The sequence below is a fragment of the Adiantum capillus-veneris genome, chromosome 29 (assembly GCF_014529385.1).
Source record: "Adiantum capillus-veneris isolate H3 chromosome 29, ASM1452938v2, whole genome shotgun sequence".
NCBI classification, from domain to species: domain Eukaryota; kingdom Viridiplantae; phylum Streptophyta; class Polypodiopsida; order Polypodiales; family Pteridaceae; genus Adiantum; species Adiantum capillus-veneris.
The window spans coordinates 102,237,425-102,258,413 of record NC_140959.1 but is presented as its reverse complement, the minus strand read 5'-3'; the positions used below and the strand labels follow the sequence as shown (position 1 = coordinate 102,258,413).

The 20,989-nt window shown below is 41.4% G+C and overlaps 1 pseudogene; it reads right to left on the bottom strand.

Annotated features, from left to right (window-relative positions):
• Positions 1-9,953: 9,953 nt before the first annotated feature.
• The window catches only part of LOC147419676 (uncharacterized), a 52,284-nt pseudogene continuing 41,248 nt past the window's right edge, over positions 9,954-20,989 (bottom strand).

Sequence of the window (20,989 nt, the reverse complement as noted above, 5' to 3'; positions counted from 1 at the left end):
GGGTAAGATGCAACGTTTTAACTTTCCAAAGGATAGTTCAGTTCAGGCCACATGCAGGTTGCAGCTTGTTCATAGTGATGTTTGTGGGCCCATGCAAACTCCGTCCTTGGGCAATTACCTTTACTTCGTGACTTTCATTGATGATCACTCCAAGGATGCATGGGTATTTCCGCTTAAAGCAAAGTCCGAAGTTTGTCTCTGCTTCAAACAATTTTTGGATATGGCTGAAAATTTCTCGAAATGTACTATGGGCACCCTCCGTTCCGATCGAGGGGGGGAGTATATGTCTCACGAATTTAATGCTTTTCTGGCTAGTCGTGGGATAAAACACCAATGTACAGTGCCTTATACACCTCAACAAAATGGTGTTGCTGAGAGAAAAAGCAGGTCACTGATGAAAATGGCACGATGTATGGTCAAAGTTCAAGCTTTGCCGCATTCTTGCTGGCTTGAGGTCATCATGTGTGCCACTTATGTACTTAACAGGTGTCCTACAAAAGCTTTGTAGTCTATTACTCCATATGAAGCATGGCATGATAGAAACCCTTCTATTGAGCACATGCGTGTTTTTGGCTGTTTGGCATATGCTTCGGTGCCACAAACACAACGCAAAAAATTGAATGATAATGCTGTCAAATGTATTTTTGTTGGTTATAGTGCTGAAAGAAAAGGTTACAAGTTATATCATCCGCAAACAAAGCGTATTTTGGTTTCACGGGATGTAGTGTTTGTGGAAGATTCTGTTCAATCCTTGCTGTCATGTACTAGAGAGAGTAATGTAAGCTCACAGGACATTTATGACACTTTGTTGCCTCTTTTCAGTGGTGGAAATACAAATGTAAGGTCCAATGAGGCAAATGTACAGCCTATGGGGGTTTCTGAAAATGTTACAAATCAGCCTATTACTGATGCAGATGTACATGATGTACTTGATGAGGAAAGGGCTGAAAATGAGCAGGCTAGAGGTATGCCAAAATGGTTGGTGCACACTTTGCGTGACAGTAAATTGGATGCACCTTTGTCTAGTCGTACTCGTTCAGGCTCTCGCCATGCATCTTATGCATCAGATTGTTATGCTTTGGCTGTGTCTAGCTTACATAATGTTGAGGAGCCTCTGTCTTTTGATGAAGCACAGAATTCAAAAAATTGGATGGCTGCCATGCAATCAGAATATGATGCACTTATAGAAAATGACACATGGACTTTATGTGATTTGCCTCCTGGCAAAAAGGCCATTTGTACGAAGTGGGTTTACAATATGAAACGCAAGCCGGATGGTGAGATCGATCTCCATAAGGCTCGACTTGTTGCAAAAGGTTATGCACAGCAAAAAGGCATAGAGTATGAAGAGACTTTTGCTCCCACTTGTCATATGACTACTGTGCGTTTTCTATGTGCATTGGCAACTCATTTTGGTTGGGATGTACATCAATCAGACATTGTTACTACTTTCTTGAATGGTGACATATTTGAGGAAGTTTATGTAATGCAGCCTTGCGGTTTTGTCATAAAAGGACAAGAGGACAAAGTGTGCAGATGTAAGAAGGATTTGTATGGGTTGAACCAATCTCCTCGTGCTTGGTATGAGAAAGCTGACACTCATTTGGTTAAACGAGGCTTTCGTAACAGTCCAACAGAAAGCACATTGTATGTAAAGCGTGAGGGTGATGTACTTATCATTGTGGTTCTTTATGTCGATGATTTGCTGATCACTAGACTAAATGAGAGACATATTGCTGAATTTAAGACTGATTTGAATGCTACTTTCAAGATGAAATATTTGGGGCTGTTGCATCATTACTTGTGTATACAGTTTAAGCAGTGTGATGGTGGTATTTCCTTGTGTCAGAAAAGTTACATAGAGACATTGCTATGTAAGTTTGGACTTGAGGATTGCAAACCTATTGCCACTCCCATGGAAACAGGTTTGAAGCTGAGTCTACATGATACTGGCGCTCCTGCTGATGTTGCTCTTTACCAAATTGTTGTTGGCTGCCTCATTTATGTATGCAACACGAGACCAGATATTCAGTTTACAGTCTCACGGGTCAACAGATTTATGCATAGCCCAGGGTCTAAGCATTGGTAGGCTGTCAAGAGGATTTTCCGCTACCTTAGTGGCACTTTACATCTTGGCTTGTTTTATCCCAAGGGGGGATCATTGCCGCCAAACTTACATGCTTTTTCGGACTTAGATTGGGCTGGTTGTTCTAACACGCGAGTGTCCACAAGCGGTTTTTATTTCATGCTTGGAAGTTTATGTATATCATGGTTGAGCAAGAAGCGACCTACTGTGGCCACTTTGAGTTGTGAGGCTGAGTACAGGGCAGTCTTCACAGCTATGGTTGAGTGTGTATGGCTCAGACGCCTTATGGCTGATTTGGGTGTTGGACAGGACACTGCCAACACTATCTACACTGACAGTCAGAGCGCATTGATAGTTGTAAGGAACCCAGTTTTTCATGCTGGCACAAAGCACATTGAGGTGCATTACCACTATGTAAGGGAGATTCTCTCAGCAAAAGAGATCAGCTTGGCTTATGTGCCAACACAGGACAACCTTACAGATCTTTTCACAAAGGCATTGTCTTGTGAGAAGCTTGAAGCTTTCCGCAAAGCTTTGGGCTTACTCCCCTTTGTGGATTGATCATGTCCTCAGGGCATGGCACTTCCCTTTACTCATGTGCCAGCTCTCGTTCATCGCATCACTCCAGGGGGGATTTGTTACCATATACATGTGGTAGTGATGTGTGTGAACACATCACTACCACATGTATATGTGTGAATACACTAGGACCGCTGGGGCATTTTTTCCCTCTTTAGGAGGTTTTTTCCCCCGACCATTGTATATACACCCATCACTCTAGGGCTATCTATCTTTCTATAGCATACTAAGTAACACACTCTCTATTGTGTGCCTTGAGCTTCCTTCATCTTCTCCAAGCTGTGTGCGTTTCTCTGTAACCCTAATTCCAACAGATTCATTTAGTGCCCCCATATTTGTACACTTTGCACCTTTATCTTTGGGGGGCGGGGGGGGGGGGGGGGGGGGGGGGGAGAGAGAGAGAGAGAGAGAGAGAGAGAGAGAGAGAGAGAGAGAGAGAGAGAGAGAGAGAGAGAGAGAGAGAGAGAGAGAGAGAGAGAGAGAGAGAGAGCATGCTCATTTTCTCAGTAACACCGTGCCAATCAAATGTTTAGGATCAACATATCAACATAGCATAGAATTTGTAGATGTTAAATAATTTCCCCTTCATTTTAAGTAGTGGAATGCTTCATTCAGTAGAGCACGAATGCTCATTTTCTTACTAACACCGAGCCAATCAAATGTTAAGGATCAGCATATCAACACACCACAATCTTTTTCAATGTTAAATCATTGCCGCTTGATTTCCAGTACTGGAATGCTTCATTAGGTGCCCCCAATGTCCTCAAAAGAGAGAGAGAGAGAGAGAGAGAGAGAGAGAGAGAGAGAGAGAGAGAGAGAGAGAGAGAGAGAGAGAGAGAGAGAGAGAGAGAGAGCATGCATGTATGCTCATTTTCTTACTAATACCTTGCCATTAAAATGAGTGTAATGATTCATTTAGTATCTTGCCCCTTTATTTTCGTGAGTGAAATGATTCATTTAGTGCCTCGATTTGTCACCTTTGCACATTTCTTTGGGAGAGAGAAACCCTAAATAGAGAGAGAGAGAGAGAGAGAGAGAGAGAGAGAGAGAGAGAGAGAGAGAGAGAGAGAGAGAGAGAGAGAGAGAGAGAGAGCATTCTCATTTTCTCACTAACATAGTGCCAATCAAATGTTTAGGATCAATATAGTAACATAGCACAGACTTTGTAGAGGTTAAATAATTTCCCCTTCATTTTAAGTAGTGGAATGCTTCATTAAGTAGAGTGAGCATGCTCTTTTTCTTACTAACACCAATCCAATCAAGTTTTAAGGACCAACATATCAATACATCACAATATTTTTCGATGTTAAATCATTGCCCCTTGGTTTCCAATAGTGGAATTCTTCCTTGATTGGAACATCGTCAAGAAAGGGCATTGTAGTTTGAGGTATGAAGTCACCACCAGAGACGTCTTGCACCACCAAAGACGTCTTGCTCACTTACATGTGAGATGGTCACATAGACTAGTGCTCCACTTGTATCTTGTGGTGGGGCTAGATCAATTCTTCGGTCTATGCATCTTCTCATACTTCCATAATCAAAAAATTGTTCTGGACATTGCTTTGTTATATATACAACTCTATCTATGTTTGGACCAACATGAGGGAGAGAGAATTTGTGCTTGTGTAACTGGATTGCCCCTTTTTTCATGAGTTAAATGATTCATTTAGTGCCCCCATATCTGTACACTTTGCTCATTTTCTCACTAAAACCGTGCCAATCAAATGTTTAGGATCAACATATCAACATAGCACAGACTTTGTAGATGTTAAATAATTTCCCCTTCATTTTAAGTAGTGGAAAGATTCATTCAATAGAGCAAGCATGCTCATTTTCTTACTAACACTGAGCCAATCAAATGTTAAGGATCAGCATATCAACACACCACAATCTTTTTCAATGTTAAATAATTGCCCCTTGATTTCCAGTAGTGGAATTCTTCATTAGGTGCCCCCCAATGTCCTCAGAGAGAGAGAGAGAGAGAGAGAGAGAGAGAGAGAGAGAGAGAGAGAGAGAGAGAGAGAGAGAGAGAGAGAGAGAGAGAGAGAGAGAGAGAGATAGATAGATTTTATTATCTTCCTCGGAGGTCAAATATGACCTATGGGACCAAAGTTACATGTGATGTAGTATGTGTATGGCTGATGAGTGACTCTCGATGCTCCAAAATTGTAGTGATGAGAGTCGCAATGGAGAGCCCACACTTTGGCTGGGAGAGGAAAGTGTGTAGGTCTAAGTTATGGCTGAAAATGTGAGAGAAGCAAGTTCGGATGTGATCAAAAGCTGAGCACTCTAGTAGTGTGTGGTACTCAGACTCTCGAACTTGCAGTGAGCATAATGTGCACAATCGATTTGACTCTTCTCCATTGCCCCAACGCCCTATCTTGCATCGAAGGAAATGGGAGCTAAGCCAAATTGCTGCGATAGTGCGTATCGCGGACAAGGGAATAGGCTCAAGCATGTAAGTGTGAGTACGGTTTCCTCTCTCAGCGAAGAACATGGTTTTGTAGTTGGGGGCAATATAGGTGGTGTAATGTATGAAGCGTGACCCACCGGATTTCTCCCAAGCCGTAATACATTGGTGTTGTAGAAAAGCTTCATTCACTTAAGAGTTAATTGAAGCATCATGTAGCAAGTGTAATGCATCCCATCTCCCAAACCACTTCTTTATGTCTTGCATCCATCCCGTGCTCAAGATCTTGCTTTTATGCGTCTTTTGAACTTTTTTGCTTGCTTCCCATGCAATTGTAGGAAGTCGATGTGAGGGGTTTTGACGCATCTTTATCATGTAATCCACAACCCTTTCCATGCCCATAACCTCAATTGGAAGAGATCCCGACTCAAGAAGTAGGAGCATATATGGTGTTTGTGTCTTAACTTGGAGAAAGTTTGTAAGAAAACGCTTTTGGACATTCTCAAACTCTTTCCAAGTAGACTTTGAGATGCTCCCGCCCCACACTTCAACTCCATAAAGAAGAACCGGTGTCACCAATGCATCAAAAAGATACTTCTTGAGAACCCAACACTTGATGTTTCCCATTACACATGTTCTCAAATGCATAATATGCTCTCTTTACCGCTTCCAAACGACGCATAGCACATTCATGCCACTTGTGATTGGATGGAACCTCAAGGCCAAGGTACTTAAAGCTCTCAACAACTTCAAGTGTCTCGTTGTTGTACACAATGCATGGCTTCTCCTTATGGTTGGTTTTCAAAAGCATAACCTTTGTTTTGGATTCATTTACAATTAGCCCACTATGCAAGCAAAAGTTCTCAAGGACAACCATAAGCTTTTTTGCATCTTCTAAAGTGTGTGCTAGAAGCACTACATCATCCGCATACAACAAAAGCATGATTACCGCATTGCAAATAGTGACCTCTTCAATGCCTTCTTCTTGCATAAAGTCAAGTACCATTTGTTCCAATTGATCGATGCATAGACCAAAGAGAGTTGGTGACAATGGACATCCTTGTTTAACCCCAATAGTGCTTACAAAAATTTCTGAAATTTCTCTTTCCATGCGCAATTGACAAATCACCTTCTCATAGATTCGAGAAATCGCAAGCATAAACTCACTTGGCACTTGGATTTCTTCCATCCTTCTCCACAAATTGTTACGTGGAATCATATCAAAGGTTTTCTTAAAGTCCACAAAACAACAATACAATCGCTTGCCTTTCAACCAACTTTCCTCCATGAGAACACGAAGAGTGACAAGATGATCAATGGTGCTATGGCATCGACGAAAACCCGCTTGTCCCTTTGCACGCTTGTCATTCTCTTCAGCCCAATCACTCAATTTCATCTCCATTATGCACCCAAACAACTTTTCCATAAGAGACCCAATCATTATAGTCCGGTAGTTGCTTACATTCTTTACATCCCCTCCTTTATGCAAAGGCTTAACCCAATTAGTACTCCAATCATAAAGCATACCATGTTGAAGTGCAAGGTTGAACATATCACACATCCACTCATGGGTAAAATCTCCTGTCCATTTGATCATCTCCGGCTTGATAGCTTGAAGATCTCCCGCTTTGCGAGTGGCCAACTTTTCAAGCCCACCGCATACATCCTCAATAGTAAAAAAAGACGGCATACATGGGAGTGAACCATAAAATGGCATTTTTTCAGTATTTGCTTGCTCATATAATTGCCTACAATGTGTGTACATATCCACTAGACTCAAGTTACCAAAATTCTCAACCCGCTTGCCTCTCAAGTTTCTCCAAAATCTTCCACATCCATGTGCCTTTTCTTGGACTTGAAATTCTTGTTGCTTTACTTCCCATCTTCTTCTCTTCTTTTGAATCGATGCCTTGTATGTATGCAAATGATTTTGATAGTTGTCTTTGTCCATAGTTGCATCAAGCTTTATCAAGGACTTTCGAGCATCTTGACATTCTTGATCAAACCACCTTTTGCGTGATCTATCTTTGTTGATACCATGGAGATGCTTTATGGCAAAGCATTCTTCCGCACAAGAACAAATAGCTTTCTTGAAAGCTTCCCATTTAGTTTCCAATGGTGCACCACATTGAAGCTTTGTCATCCATAATTTTTGCTCAACCATTTCAATGTACATTGGTGCCCGTTTGAAATCCATACATAGTGATAACTTCTCTTTACTTTGGCTGAGATTATCATGCTTAGTTGCTTCTCCACATGAAAGGTCAATACATAAGGTGCGATGGTCGAATCCCAGGGTCCATTGACCAAACATAAAACTCTTTATGCGATACATGATGGCTTCAGAGAGTAGCATATAGTCAATCAAACTATCCCCATTATGTCTCCTACATGTAAATCCGTTGGTTCCACTCCACAAAGATACACCATTGGCAATGAGCATACCCGTGCTATTACACATGTGTAAAAGTAACTTTCCATAGTGATCCGGCTCTTTCTCATCCATTGAAGTACGATCATACAAGTGAACTTCCTCCAACTCCCTTGAAATGTATGGCATATCAGATTGTTGAGTATCATGTTGCAATGTTTTTGTGCGAGCATTCATATCCCCAAATACAATAACATCACCTTCACCTTTGAAATAAGAAATGTCCTCTTCCAAATCAGAAAATGGTTGATCTCTATCCATGCAAGCATAAAAGGGAGAATCATGATGAGGAATGTAGCAACCGGCTACAAAAATGGGTGCTCTTTTTGGTGTCATAATTTTCAGCCATACATAATGTTTGTACTTGTCATCTTTCACAATTGATACAAAATCTTCCAATCCTTTCTTAACCATACATGCTAACCCTCCTTGTCCTCTTCGTTGCTTGAGATTCTTTGACCACATCAATGAATGTACATTGTAATCCTCCAAGCCGTTAATCCTTTGTGTATCATGCTCCCAAGTTTCAACAAGAAGTACAACATCGGCTTTGCTTGTTAGTTCATCAATGCCAACCCCCGCATTCCATGGGTATCCATTACAATTCCAAAAGCATATTTTCAATTGTAACTCGGTCTCATAGGTCACGCATCCCTATTTACTTGAGAGACTTGCCTCCTCCTTGGGCACATTTTCTTCATGAGAGATCTCCTTGTTTTTATTATTCTTTTCCTCATATGCCTTGCGACGCATATTTTGTTGCTTAATAGTGCGATCTTCACATACAAAACATTTTGTATCTCTCAAATAGATCCAACTATTATCAAGGATAATCTTTCGCTTGGTCTCATCCGGCATGGTGCATACAATTGGCCGTTCTCCCGAGCGAGGAGCTCCTTGCTTCCCCACTCTATGTGCTCCATAGACCATAACTCCGGACATGCCAAAGTGGGTTTTGAAGAAATCTTCAATAACAATGGCAAGAGAAGGAGGTGTCTCTAACTTCTCTTCGAGAATTCCACGAATAACAATGTTCTTGGAACGTCGCTCCTGTTCCTTCAACTCCTCCACATCCACATTCTCAACATTCTTTGTTTGAACCATAGCTTGCATGAGTGAGGAATTAGAAACCACATTGCTACCACATACATCAGCCCAAGACTTGTTTGTGCATACATTTTTCATGTCGCATACATCCCGGCTCATAGTGTCAAATTTCTCCTCTTTCAATACATGGTCATGCTCTACTTTGCTCATCTGCTCCTTCAAAGCATTCAAGTCCACAAGAGAGCGTTTACATTCCTTGACTTCCTCTTCAAGTTGCATCAAACGTGTTGTTTGCATCTCAAGTGTCCTCTTGAGATTCTCATTCTCAACCACAAGTACCCTTAGTGTGCCATTCTCCATTGCAAGTGCTCGTAAGTCTTCGCCTTGTTTGTTTACGGTCTCTTGCAATGATACCAAGTACGCCATGATCATGGTTTCCGATGTCGTTGGTTGGGTGGTTGTGTTGCTATCTCCACACTTAGGAGATTTTGGATCATTTTCCACAATGGTTTTGGACCTTGTTGAAGAAGAAGAACCCTTGCGAGTGCCGGAAGACATTGTATGTAAAATAGGAGATGAGAATCAATTTTGTTGAACCTGTTCACTTCGAAAATGCTGCTACAGAAATGTCTTAGATAACTCTGAAAATTTCTATCTTTACATCAATGCGTAGAGGACATTGTGCTCTTCGATTGAGGCTATAGATCACCCAAATCGGAGTTCGGATGAAGAAGTTATGATCAAAAGAGTGGACTGCTGTCTACTAGGTCAAAAAACGACTGCGTTTTTTGAGAGAGAGAGAGAGAGAGAGCATGCATCCATGCTCATTTTCTTCTAATACCTCGCCATTAAAATGAGTGAAATGATTCATTTGGTACCTTGCCCCTTTATTTTCGTGAGTGAAATGATTCATTTAGAGCCTCGATTGTCACCTTTGCACATTTCTTTGGGAGAGAGAAACCCTAAATAGAGAGAGAGAGAGAGAGAGAGAGAGAGAGAGAGAGAGAGAGAGAGAGAGAGCACACAAGGTCTACAACTAGTGGGAGAGAGAGAGCAAGCAAGTGCTTCATTTTGTGCACCCATAGTCCCTTGGCACGCACAAAATTGTTGGCAACTTACAAATTCAGTCGGCATAATGATTCAAAAACACACTATTAGGAATTTAAAGAACTCAACCACTTCTCATGAGGAGTAAATTAATAAAAAACTAGAACCTTGTATGTACAATTTAGAGTGGTGCAAAAGTAAACAACACATCCACCATCATGCAATACCAAAGAAGTTGGTTATTAACAACTATGCAATGCAAGCAATGATAAATAAGAAAACACCAAGGCATGCAACCCACAACTACTACTCTCTCCGTATTGCCAGGGAGGCAATGGAGTTGGCCAAACGATTCAAAGAGATGCATATTTCATTTGCACTATCACGAGTGGCTTCATTTCACGCCTGATTTCCAGCAATCTCTTTCCCCTAGCATCTTCCCGTGCATCCTTTTGGTCCTCTGAACGTTGCAATACCATCGCCAAATTCTTCATCCAGTTCAAGAGCTCTATGATGTTGCTTCTATTCACCCGCGAATGCCGCTTTTGCTTGATTTCTCCCAACTTCCTTCTATTGATGCATCAATGGGTCCACCACCATGGTTTGCAGCATGAGGTGTGTTTGCTACTCGCATGTGTTGTCACCGCTGACAAGCATGGTGTTGTTGTCTTCTTTGTCACTTGCACGTGAAGAAGTTAAGAAATTAGGGTGAAGACAACACTGCAACATAAAATAGCAACCAGAAAAAAAACAAGGACTAAAGAAACAATTTTGATTGGAACATGCATACCTATAGGTGTCATGTGGGGATTTAACACTAGAATGGTAAAAGGACACTTTTATGTCCTAGGACACTTTTGTGTCCTGTTAAGTGACCATTTTGCTTGAATTATTTGAAGAGTATGAAAATGAATTTCTAGGTGCTATATATCCACAAAGTTGCCTTATGAGCTGAAAAAAACTTAGTTTTTTTTTTGGAGTATCGATCTCACCATTAACCTTACTCTTGCACAACATTTTTGAACCTAAACTGTGTGAAAAAACGGGTCCTATTTTTGGCTTTTTTTTCAATTTTTGGCAACTATGCCACTCTAAACTTCATGTCTGTGAGGTTTATATGGCTAGAGGTTAGGCCTTCATAGTTCTCAACATGTTTTGATGCTTGTAGGGAGAGCTAAGTGTTAAAATTGAAAGTTATGACCAATTTACAAGAATTGCATAATCCTGTTTTTTGGCCAAAATTAGCACTTTTATGATTTTTTTGGTGGCTTTCTTGATATCCAAATTCAATTTTGATTGTGTAAGTGTAATGTATAATATAAACCTAATCTTCCTTGAGTTTTGGGGGACCTAATATGCTATATAGCATAGGATATGATGATGGTTAAGTTTTTTGATTACTGAAGAATACGATGCATTTTAGAGTAGCAAGTATAACTTTCTCAAGATTGCTAGTTTCTTAGGCCAATTGTGTGTATTTTGTAGGCAGCAACCATATCTAATCATAGACTACACACTTGGCTAGATATTGAGTAGTTTCTATGGGTTTCTAGAGGTCATAATGCTAAACCCAGTTTTTTCATGTTTGCTGTATTTAGCACTTTATCATTGCCCCCAAGGTTCCAATTGAAAGAGATCCATTATCCTTTTGAAATGCTCCATGGATCCTTTTGAATCCAAAGGCCCAAAGGGAACTAAGAAAACATGTATATAGTATCTTTATTGAGTGTGACTATAGAAACTTTGATGATAGGTCAGCAGAATGGAAAAAATGCAACTTTTTTGTACCTATTTTTTTTGCTCAAAAACAAATTAGTGAGGTAAAAGCAACCATATGTTTTGGTCACCAACCCATTGAGGTTAACGGGGAATTTTATCTCATGTCCTATAAAAATCCCCACTCTTATTTATATGCAATCAACCATAAGAAATTGTTGTTTTGGGCAAAATGCACTGGTCCATCAACTTTGGAGGCTTGTAGTGACCAAGGGATGAGAAAAATTACAAGTTTCTCATTTTTTCCATATGTAGTAGTTATTGAACTATAAGCTCATGAAAGGATTTTTCAAAATGAGTGGATCTACTATGGTTTTGGAATTTTTTCCCAAAACCCTGAAAGGACACTTTTATGTCCTGTTAGGTTACCATTCTAGTGTTAACATTTGCGAGTTTTTCATTTCAAGTTTTTTTGACAATTTTAGCAATCTTTAGAGTTTTTGAAACCGAATATGTGTCATAGCATAAAGTATCTATTTAATGTAATTTTCAATCGTCATAAGACTCCATATATGTGTGGTTGACGGAGAGAGAAAGTATAAATTCTAGAGAGATAGTATTTATGCGAGTTACCATTGGAAGAAGGATCATAAATCCTTGAAAGAGAGAGTGACTTCTCTTCTAGAGAGAGAAAGTAAAATCATAGAATTGTATATCACTACGCAGAGAAAGAGAGAGAGAGAGAGAGAGAGAGAGAGAGAGAGAGAGAGAGAGAGAGAGAGAGAGAGAGAGAGAGAGAGAGAGTAACATTCAATGGCCAAATAACTTATGTGTAGCGGAAATTAGCATGAACATAGTGGGCATTTCATTAGAATAGATTCCTAATGAGAACTACAAGAGTGCTTGGGTGGAGAGAGCAACAAAAAGCATAACACCTAGTTAGATAGCATCGACAATACTTTCAAAAGAGAGAGCAATTAAGCTATTGACAACAGTTGAGGACCGGATTTTCATGGAGCCGGTCCCCCCTCCAAAAGGCTTTGTATTATGGTTTCTCCCATCAAGAGAGACATTGTACAATACAATTCTTTGTGTTCCTTCAAGACTAGCTAGTGCAATGAAGATGGAAACTTCATGCAGTAAGCAAAACACTTAACAAACACAACTTGAATTATCCTCGTTCTCAGACCCAAGACCTCACACACCTTCGAAGATGGTGAGAGCTAGCAGGGTATGAGAGTAGAGTGAGAGGAAGAAGGAGTATCTTACGAGAAAGATGTACATCTCCTCACATAATCAATCATATGTAGCATAGCTTAGCTTAGTAATTAGCTTGGTAGAGGAGATGAGCATGCATTGAAGCTTGGCTCTTGGTTGGATTTGCATCCACATGCCAAGAGAGTGTTGATGTAGGCTTCTATCTCACAAGCTTGGAGTAGGTGATGAGTTCTCCATTAAAGCTTGGGAAGATATAGTCTTCTCTTTCTTCACACATGAGCTTGTGTGAGTGTGTGTGTGATAATGCCTTGCAAAAATCATCCCCCTCTCTCTCTTGGGCGAGCCCTCTTGCTAAATGCTCTTCCTGAAGCCTCATTGGCCCTCCCCAAGTCAAGCCAATTACAATTAAGCAGCATAAGTGATAGCCTTCTGACATGTGTCCCCCTTTCCCCTTTTGTGAGAGCTTTAGGTAATTAAATAATTAAACTAAACTCTCATTGGACCCATTTGCCTCCTGGCCAATAGGAATCAGGCAAGCCATGGGGCTCCTGAATGCTCATTGGACCCCTTGGGAGACTACCCAATAGTCTTCTAGGAGAGTTAATTCTCATTGGTTTCTTTTATTAAATGTTTTTAAATTAATTAAACTAGATTTACTCTAGCTTAATTTTCATTGGTCCACTTCAAGGGTCATCCAATAGAAATTGGGAACACCTTGTGGGCATCTGGCCTAGGGAGCTGACATGTGTCCCTCATTCCCTTTGTGTAAAGGGAGCCTGTGTGTGTGTGTGTGGCTTTCTCTCTCATCCCCTACCTTTAGAGATCGCCCCCTCCCATGTAGGGATGTGCAAAGACTTTTAGGGCACACACAAAGCATCCAATTTTCCCTAGGGTTGACCTTTGGACACAATCTTTGAATTTTGGAACCTTAGCATTTTGGAAGTCTTAATGGGCTGAACCTTAGGGTCTTTTTAGCCCATTGTTGCACATGGCTCTTTTGCAGATGGCCCCCCCCTTTGGATCCCTATTTTCCCTCCTTTGGATCCCTACTGTGGACGGTCTGCTAGCTTAACCAATATTCTAGCTTTTTCTCCCCTGGACTTCCCCACATTAAATGATCAGTTTAATATGAGAAAATCATTGAGGAGAATTAGATATTGATTATTATGACATTACCTCTCTCTTGAAATCATAGTCGTCCTCGACTATGGTGTAGAGAAGATAAAGCATGTTCATGAGTCCTGTTCTTAGCGGGTAGAGGATCCCTATGTTACCCTACGACATCATTCCACAATGGATGACTAGTCCATTTGGCGCTTGAGAGCCTGAGGCTGCCGCAAGCATGTCTGCACATTAGTCCTATCAGTCTTCCATAGTAGAGTGACAAGCTCTACTTGGTGTTTGGGAGATGTCGTCTCCGCAAACTTGATCTAAGCATGCATACTACTTCATTTTTGTGCACAAATAAAGAAAAAGAGAGTCTTATAAGACAAAAATTTTGTTCATTTTTAACATTTTGTACATTTGCTTACTCTTGGGAAGCATTGTAAGCATTGACAAGGTTTAGGTTATCCTTTAATTGTATGCCTTGCATCCATATAGCATCTTCAAAAGGATAATTCTTAAACTTAATAAGATATCGTTGGATAGTCTTATCGCCTCTTAGTACCTTGTCTTCATGTTGGAGAATGGACTCGGGCTGTAGCACCTCTTCTTGGTCCTCGATCTCCGGTGGGTCTTCAATAGTTGGTTCTTGAGGTGGCTCTCCTTTGTAAGGCTTTAATAGGCTCACATGAAAAGCATTGTGTATGAGCCAATGATTGGGAAACTTGAGTTGATAGGATATCTCATTGATTGGCCTAAGAATCTGAAAGGGACCATAGTACCTTTTTGCTAGTTTAGCATAGTACTTTTGGTGACCCGTAGGATTCTTGCCCATTGTGTGCCTTAATCGAGCCTTGGGAAACTTTAACAAGACCCAATCGTTTTCTTTAAAGGCTTGGGCTCTTCTGTGCTTGTCAGCAGCAGCCTTTTGCCTTTGCTGTGAGATAGAGATAGCATCCTTAATCTTTTGGAAAGATTCTTGTAGGTCTCGGCTATACTCATCTGCAGCGAAGATCTTCCCATGTACCTTAAGTAGCAAGGGACTTTTTGATCTTCCCTCAATTACCTCGAAAGGTGCTTTTCTTGTGGAAGTGTGTACAGTGTTATTGTAAGCATACTCCACTAAGGGTAAGTACTTCTCCCATTGGGATCTTTGATCTACTTCTGTTACATAGGCTTTTAGTAGATCGAGAATGGTTAGGTTAGCTATTTCACTTTGGCCATCAGTTTGTGGATGATAGGCCGAAGAGAAGTTTAGCCTTGTTCCTAAATTCTCAAAGAGACCCTTCCAGAAATTACTGGTCATTCTAGGATCTCTATCCGACACTATGGACATGGGCAAGCCATGGTACTTGAAAATTTGTGAAATAAAGAGGGTTGCCATTTGATGGGCTTTGATAGTCTTTTTGACAGGTATAAAATGAACTTGTTTACTAAACCTGTCTACTATCGTCCATATTCTCGTATTCCCATGGATAGACTTAGGCAATCCAAAGATAAAATCCATGGATATGCTCTCCCATGGTGAATTAGGGATTGGCAAGGGTTAAAGCAATCCAAGTTGCTTCCCTCTATCAAATTTTGTCTTTTGGCATACCACACATTTGGAAACATACTCTTGTATGCTCACTTTCATGGTAGGCCAATAGAAATATGTTTCAATTCCCTTTAAGGTAGACTGAATCCCTCTATGCCCCACATAAGGTGGAGCATGAGATTCATACATTACTTTCTCACGTAGTGAGTTAGTAACGCATAGTCTATTGCCATAGAGAATATAACCATCTTGTAAAGTAAATGGTTCTTCTTTCTTCCCTAATGCAAGGGCTGAAATCACATCTCTAAAATTGGGATCAATAGCATACTCATCTATCATTGAAGATAGATCATTGTGAGTTGCTATGGAAACCGCATTCACTCTCTTAACTATTGTCAGCCATTCTAACAACTTTTAGGTGTAAACATTTTAGGTGTACTTTGGCACTTTAAGCCCTAGTTGCTACCCCTCTTTACCCCTTTAGAAAAAGCACTCAAGCTACTGTACCCGCGGCTCGAATACCATTAATTGCAAGGAATAGAAGAGAGGGTCTTTCGACACCAAAACAACACCGGCTCCTGTCAAGCTTCTAATAGCTCAATAGTGGTTAAGCCGCAGGCAAGCCCCATAGGACTCCACTATTAAGACCATATCTCTCGACGATGATGCCCCGTTAACTGCACGAAGGCAGGCGCACTGCAAGGCTGAAAAATCCCTATTCTACTTACTCACAGGCAATTAATAATACCAACAATTTGTAGCTAGCTTGAGGACCTCCCTACTTGAGCAAGAAAAGAGAAACCTTGAGCTCTGATACCAATGTAACATTTAATGGCCTAATAACTTATGTGTAGCGGAAATTAGCATGAACATAGTGGGCATTTCATTAGAATAGATTCCTAATGAGAATTACAAGAGTGCTTGGGTGGAGAGAGCAACAAAAAGCATAACACCTAGTTAGATAGCATCGACAATACTTTCAAAAGAGAGAGAAATTAAGCTATTGACAACAGTTGAGGACCGGATTTTCATAGAGCCGGTCCCCCCTCCAAAAGGCTTTGTATTATGGTTTCTCCCATCAAGAGAGACATTGTACAATACAATTCTTTGTGTTCCTTCAAGACTAGCTAGTGCAATGAAGATGGAAACTTTATGCACTAAGCAAAACACTTAACAAACACAACTTGAATTATCCCCGTTCTCAGACCCAAGACCTCACACACCTTTGAAGATGGTGAGAGCTAGCAGGGTATGAGAGTAGAGTGAGAGGAAGAAGGAGTATCTTACAAGAAAGATGTACATCTCCTCACATAATCACTCATATGTAGCATAGCTTAGCTTAGTAATTAGCTTGGTAGAGGAGATGAGCATGCATTGAAGCTTGGCTCTTGGTTGGATTTCCATCCACATGCCAAGAGAGTGTTGATGTAGGCTTCTATCTCACAAGCTTGGAGTAGGTGATGAGTTCTCCATTAAAGCTTGGGAAGAGATAGTCTTCTCTTTCTTCACACATGAGCTTGTGTGAGTGTGTGTGTGATAATTCCTTGCAAAAATCAGCCCCCTCTCTCTCTTGGGCGAGCCCTCTTGCTAAATGCTCTTCCTGAAGCCTCATTGGCCCTCCCCAAGTCAAGCCAATTACAATTAAGCAGCATAAGTGATAGCCTTCTGACATGTGTCCCCCTTTCCCCTTTTGTGAGAGCTTTAGGTAATTAAATAATTAAACTAAACTCTCATTGGACCCCTTTGCCTCCTGGCCAATAGGAATCAGGCAAGCCATGGGGCTCCTGAATGCTCATTGGACCCCTTGGGAGACTGCCCAATAGTCTTCTAGGAGACTTAATTCTCATTGGTTTCTTTTATTAAATGTTTTTAAATTAATTAAACTAGATTTACTCTAGCTTAATTTTCATTGGTCCACTTCAAGGGTCATCCAATTGAAATTGGGCACACCTTGTGGGCATCTGGCCTAGGGAGCTGACATGTGTCCCTCATTCCCTTTGTGTAAAGGGAGCCTGTGTGTGTGTGTGTTTGTGTGGCTTTCTCTCTCATCCCCTACCTTTAGGGCTCGCCCCCTCCCATGTAGGGATGTGCAAAGACTTTTAGGGCACACACAAAGCATCCAATTTTCCCTAGGGTTGGCCTTTGGACACAACCTTTGAATTTTGGAACCTTAGCATTTTGGAAGTCTTAATGGGCTGAACCTTAGGGTCTTTTTAGCCCATTGTTTCACATGGCTCTTTTGTAGATGCCCCCCCCTTTGGATCCCTATTTTCCCTCCTTTGGATCCCTACTGTGACCGGTCTGCTAGCTTAACCAATATTCTAGCTTTTTCTCCCCTGGCCTTCCCCACATTAAATGATCAGTTTAATATGAGAAAGTTATTTAGGAGAATTAGATATTGATTATTGTGACAGAGAGAGAGACCGAGAGGACATAATGACGTGAAAATGTAAACAAATAAAATCACCATTTCACAACTCATGCCATTAGAGTCAAATATGCTCGCAACGCATGTGATTAGAGTCAAATAATCCACAGCATATAATCATGTGATAAAGTAAAAAAACCATGCAAAATAGAGACAACACTATTTTCAGAGTTAAATAATCCACATCATATATAAATGTGATGAAGTCAAAAATCATGCCAGATAGACGATACTATTTTTCCCAAGCTTGAGCTTTTTGAAACAACGTAAGTTTGAGGCAAGAGGCAGCAGAGCAATATTTAACTGGCATATTCGAGGATTCTAACCTCTGTGCCATCCATGCAAAGCGTGTAGCCATTATGCCCAAGGATATGCAGCTTGCTCGCCATTTGCGCCATGAGGAGTAGCTTGTAATTAGGCATCAACCTTTTTGTATTTACGGAACTCCAAGTTTGAATACAAGAGTCTTTTGATTCTATATCCCACTCTGTGCATTGTATTGGGAAGAATTTGAATATAAGCGTCTTTTAGTGTATAACCGAGTGCACATTGTATTGTTTTAATTCTGCACCATGCAATGTAGTAGTGGTTTAAGTTTTGTCTACCTTCTATTGTATGTATGTAGCCATTAGCTTGTTATTGTGAAAAATTGTCTACGTTTAGCACCTTGGCTAAGTGGGGCATGCACTTCCTGATGTATCCATGCTATGTGACTCACTATTGCATGGCAAAAACATCTACAAAGTGTTCAAAATGGCTTGGAATGCCCCCAAGTTGGCTACCACAAGGGCGCGCATTTGGGGCTTTTAGAGGCCTATGGATGGACATAATGCGCGCCCTTGTGGCAGCCTCTCCTAGTGCTTTGCTGGCACTCTCCAGTGGTTTCCAGACAATTTTGACAAGCAATAAGTATGTTTTTTTTGCTTCAATGCTTCAATTAGCATAGATGGTGCTGGAATTCATCCCCCCTTAGTCCATGTCAGTCCTAAACTCTAGAAAGGGCTTAGATATTGCCACAAAGTTTACTCTTGTGGTTTGTTAATACAACTTTAGGTATCTGGGGCAAGATGGGCTTAAGGTTACCTGGGTATCCATGTCTTCCTGTTTTGCAGCTGGGTATTATTGTCTTCTCACTCTGTTTTGTAACTGGATATGCTTCTATTCTCCAAGAAGGGTTTAGATATTGCCACAGTTTTGTGGTTTGTTAATACATCTTTAGGTATCTGGGGCAAGATGGGCTTAAGGTTACCTGGGTATCCATGTGTTTCTCTTTTGCAACTCGGTATTAATGCCTTGAAACTCTGTTTTGTACTTGGGTATGCTCTTAGATGTGTCCAATTTCATCTGCCACAAGGGCGCGCATTTGCACACTTCATCTGCTGATGGAAATCCCTAATGCGCGCCCTTGTGGCAGCATTGTTTAGGGACTTCCAAGCCCTTTACTAGGCACATACATAACTTTGGAAGCCTAGAAATAACAAAGTATGCATTTTTTAAATTTTAATGCCTGCCAAACCCTTTAGTAGTCATAGCAAAAATTATGGTGCTTCTCATACACAATGGAAGCCCAACATATAAGAAATTCAAAACCTTGCAAGAAAGAGAGTCAGACAACAAAAAGTAGTTTCATTAAAGAAATCAATGCTTTACATGATATCCGGCTTTTGCTTTAGGATCTTTCTAATTACAATTTTCTGGCGCTTGGCCTTTTGGGGTGGCTCCCTGTTAAGTAAAGTGGTTGTGATTTCTTGGGTGTCATTAACCCCTACAGCTTGGTTCATGCCGACATGGGCAATAAGGCGCCCGCGAAAGTTTACACCGAAAGTGGATATTGCAAAATCTTTCTTTACAAGCACTACAAGGTTGGCCGTTTGGGCAAGTGTTGTTAAACACAACGCCTTGGAGAGTGAACGGAGAGCAAAAATGTTGTAGCGACCATTGGGAGAGTAGTCGGCATGGACAAACACCACGACACCAGTGGGAAGTGTGCCGAGGTAGTGAGCAAGTGCCGCTTGAGGTCCGAACGGCGTCCTCCTCCCCCCTGACCGTTGCGCCCAGGCGTCAACCTCCAGAACATCCTGCAGAACATAGGTTTTCTGAGATATGGCACAGAATTATGATATAACATTAACAAAATCATTTGTAACAATCAAATGTAAGTGAGCATCTATACCTCTTGTCTACTATCCTCCTCATCGGCATTCGGGTGCAAGTAAAGATCCACGCTTGACTTCCCCTTTGGATCAAGCAAAACAGGTGTTGCAGCAGGTGGTGGTGAATCCACTCTTGCGCGTTTAGCCAAACACATGGCTTGCACGGCCACAAACTCCTCCTCAGAGACCTTGGCCTGCTCGGTCGCTGCCACCTCGGCTTGTGCGATCGCCACTGTGTCCGCCAAAGTATTCCCCATGGGCAGTAGGAGATCATCGTCATGGGAGGTGGTGGTATCAAGCTCAAACTTTCCATGGGCATCGAGGATGGCGAAACACTCATCCATGCGAATCTCAAAGGATTTCTCCAGATCGTGCATAAACACAAACTCCTCCCCACCCACCACAATGGAGGAGAAGCGGGTAATCTCTACCTTAGGGATGGCATCCCGAGTGGTGGTTCCTTCTAACGGTCCCGAGGATGAACTGACTGATGGAGAGGCCTCCAAGAGGCCTTGAATCCCTACAGGGTAGGTCAAGGCAAGCGTCCTCTCCTCTGCGGATGAGTCAATGGCCGCGGGCTTGGGGTCCTTCACATCAGCCAATACCCCGCCGATCTGCAAGTGAGGTAGCACTACGTCAGGGCCTGCTGGGCACTCGTGAAGGAGGAAGATCATTATGGCCTGAACAGAGAAAAAAGTGTTTCCGATCCTTCCCTTATGCATTGCTCGCACATCATCAGCTTCAAGCCGCACATATTGTCCGGCGGGTTGTGCTATGGTGGCAAAGCGTGCAAGCCGCTAATGAAATGGCTTGTCCCCTTGGTATATGTGGTGGAGAAGGCCTTCAGGGACCCATTGCCCTTGTCGGTTTGGTAACTCAACAATGAATCTCCCCATGCACGTGGAAATGTATGAAGTAATGTGCTCAAGATATTGAGAGTGGAGGGTCAAGGTGGTTTCCAAATCGGGTTGGGTTGTGAAAAATGCTTGAAGCTTAGGGCGATTTGCATGCCCAACCTCAGTAAGGAATGCATCTAAAGCACTAGTAGCAGCCATGTCTTCTCTTTGCGTGATTGGGTATGCTAGGTCTCTCTACAATGCTGGGATGAAAATGGTGAAATGAGAAGGTGGTCCTCCTTATATAGACATATTCTATCTCGAAAAAAATAAAAAATATGGATTTAAAAAATAAATTTACACCACCTTAAAACTCAAGTAAAAAATCAAGTACATC